The sequence below is a fragment of the Capsicum annuum genome, chromosome 11 (assembly GCF_002878395.1).
Source record: "Capsicum annuum cultivar UCD-10X-F1 chromosome 11, UCD10Xv1.1, whole genome shotgun sequence".
Lineage (NCBI taxonomy): Eukaryota > Viridiplantae > Streptophyta > Magnoliopsida > Solanales > Solanaceae > Capsicum > Capsicum annuum.
In genome coordinates this window covers 22,406,255-22,409,905 of record NC_061121.1, presented here as the reverse complement: position 1 = coordinate 22,409,905, position 3,651 = coordinate 22,406,255, and positions in this window count along the sequence as shown.

Sequence of the window (3,651 nt, the reverse complement as noted above, 5' to 3'; positions counted from 1 at the left end):
TGAACCAGTCCTTGAATGAAGGTGTAGTACTACAGCTCTTAGGGGTCAACTTATTTTGTATCTTATAGCGAGAAAAATGATATCCAAGAGGTGTATTTATCATCTTGTCCAAGTCAAAAACTCCAATTCTAGGAATTTCCAGATGTATTTGTAATAACCAGGGAAATTTTTCGTTGAAACTTTGTGTGTAAACGTGTAGGGTTCTATCTTCTAGAAATAATTATAAATTTTCCATCTGGAATCTCTTATATTATGACCCACCATTTCATAGATTATCTAATAAGCTTTCCAAAGATATGTGGATCATAAAAAACGGACACCCGAGCGACGGGTTATGAACATTCCGATCGAACCATGAATAGTAGTGAACTGTAAAACGTGCAGGAAAAAGTACTAAGGCCAGGCGTATTTTTCATCCAACTTTAAACGATCATAACTCCTTATACATAATGATCTGGGATACTATATATTAACGAAAAGGTCTGCGAGTCCTCTTTCCGATGAAATTGGTTTCATCCAATTTGTCTATTGGGGCAAAAAGTTATGGTCGATCTATTTCAGTCTATCAAAAGCAAATTTTTGGGTCAACTTCAAATGATCATAACTCCTCATACGCAATGGAAAGATATGAGAGTCCTCTTTCTAATGAAATTAGTTTCATCCAATTTGGATATTGAAGTAAAACGTTATGGTTGATCTACTTCAGACTGTCAAAATAGTCCACCAAAGGACAGATTCGAGAATTATTTGATTTTTAGGGGCGTTTTGGTCACTCCCCCTCACCCAAAATCCGTCCAAACCCTATATTAAATCCTATTAGAAGTATTTTATGTTATATTTCATCAAATTCCCTCAAAAACAAAATCCTAAGCTCCTACATCCAACTTCAAGAAACCCCAAAGTTCCCCATTAATTCTACAAATTTATTCAAGATTCCAAGTTCCTAGTTCCAGAACTCCAAGAACCATCATTCAAAGGCACGATTAACATCTCACAAATAAGTATCGATCTAAAGTTCATCAATCAAAGTATGTGGGATTTTTCAATAAGAACTTTCTTTCATTCTTGTGCCCAAAAGTAATTTTCTTTACAAAGACATGATTTTTATTTGAGTTTTACGAATTTGAAGCATGAACCCATATCTTATGATGAATATTATGAAATCTTTATGTTTATGAATTTGAAAGATAAATTTACATGTGTGGAGATATAAAGCATGAATCTTGAACGATATTTATCATGATTTTGATATTTCAGTGATGAATACCCATTAGAAATTATTTTTTTTGAGAAAGTGTGTGTTATAAGAACGTTGATGTTGAATATTTGAGATATTTTGAATTATTTGATCTTTTGGTCTTAATGGAGTTTTTTTGAACTCGAGTGTGAAAGAAATCCACAACGTGGTTGATTTTGACAGATGGGAAGCATGATGGCTCCCGATGTGTACTTATATATTACTGAAATTAGTTTGTTGTGGATTGCCTTTGAAATGATCAGAGCTAAGTTTGGGAGAAATCTTTAGCATCAAGTTGGAGGTATAAGGCGACCTTACTTTCCTAGAACTATATGCCCCCGTAGGAGTGAGCCTGAGGCTGATTTATATAGTGATCACTAGTCTGTGTGGATTTGATATCGATAGTCCTACTCTGATGGCAAGGATAGGATGGCTCCCCTCAAAGTGGGTTGTACGTTGGACTCCATGTAGCTCACATAGTTTATGTCGGTTATAGGATCTCCCAGCATGTGTGTTTCCTTGTATCTATGGTTAATGGTGAAGTGATTTGAAAGTGGAATTCTAAAAGTTATTCTTTCGAAAGATTTAAATGATATTTACATTGTGAGAATTGATATTCTTGATGAACTGTAAGTGATTGATAAATTATATGATGACTCACATGTGTTATTGTACTTATTTCATCCTCTAATGATTATGATGATTTTCTTCAGGCTATATGAGTCTTTCATACATCCTGTATATTTCTTATAACTATTTATGATGATGATGTTTATTCAACTGCATACACCCTTATATACTTGGTTCCTTTCTATGGTACTAACCTACATCTTTGGATATGGGCTACATTTTCTCAGAATATAGTTTTAGGTGCTCCGTTCCAGGTTCGATAGTGAATCTCTGGGCACGCTGTTCTACATCCTCTGTTGTGGTAATTCCTAATATTCCGAGGACGTGATGTCTGATGTTGGTTTCACGGAATTGTTTAAATTTGATAATTGAGTATGATTCAGTTGGGGCATATCTCAATGGCTCGCTGGTTTTATTGATTTTCTTAGAGGCTTCTCAGACTAGTATAGATGTTGGGAGTTGACTAATAAGTCGTATTTTATTATCTTTCTTAAATTCTTTTATTCTTGGATGATGATTACTCTGTTGATATTTAAGGGTTATTTATGGAAACCGCATTGATTTGTGTTGAACTGAATGAAAATGGCTCAAAGGGTTAGCTTGGGGTTACTCGTAGCCTCAAGCAATATGTGACGCTTCAGGACCCATTTTCTAGGGCGTTACAAACTTGGTATCAGAGCCTAAGGTTTTAAGGTGTCCTATGGAGTCTGACAAGCCGCGTTAAGTAGAGTCTTAATCCTCGGTGGGTAGCGCGCCATATTTATGAGCAAGAGGCTACAAAACATTTTGCAAAAAAGTATGATTCTTTCTTTCAGAAGTATATCGTGCTTAAAGTGTCTCTCTCTGTTCTTGATTCGTGCTCTCTTCTTTCAAAAATATGCCTCCATGATGGGTGAGAAGAAATAATGATAGTCAGCAACCTCAACCCGCTAACCCATTAAATGAAAACATATCTCACGCTGATTTTTGGGTAGCCTTTTAGGCGCTGGCCCAAGTTGTTCTTGCAAATGTTCAGGCCAACCCAGCCCCGAATTCACTGCAGTAGGGAGGTAATTCAGCTATTCCCAGGATCTGTGACTCCATGCGGATGAATCCACAGAAATTCTATGGGTCCAAGTCTGATGAAGATCCACGATTATTTTTAGAGGAGGTGCAGAAGATTAGTCAAGTGATGCATGTATCTAAGGAACATAGTGTGGAGTTAGCTGCATATAGGTTGAAAGACCTTGCTTATGACTAAGTTGTTGCTTGGAGGAATGGTAGAGGTAAGGGAGTTGTCCCTACAACTTGGCAAGAGTTCTAGGATGTATTCGTGGATAAGTTTGTCCCTTTGGAGATGAGGGAGACAAAGGTGGAAGAGTTTATGAACCTATGACAGGGCTCTATGACTAGTAGGGAGTACTATCTAAAGTTCAATCAGTTGGCCAAGTATGCTCCTGACTTAGTGGCTGATAATTGGGCTAGTATGAGTAAGTTTGTGAATGGAGTGTCTAGTTATATGGTTACGGAGTGTAGGTTTGCTATGCTGAATAGTAAGATGAATCTTTCTAGGTTGATGAATCATGCCCAATAGATTGAGGCAGACAAGATTAAGGAGAGACATAAAATGAGAGGGAATAAGAGAGTTAGGCTCGAGCAGCATGAACAGGGTCAGACTAGATCACAGGGAGGGAGTCACCCTCAGTATCATGATCGTTCGTCTATGCCAGGACCATCATCTGCTAGTGCTCCCATGCCTAGAGGTAGGCAGGAGTAAGGTAGTAGGTCATATGCATCGAGGTCCC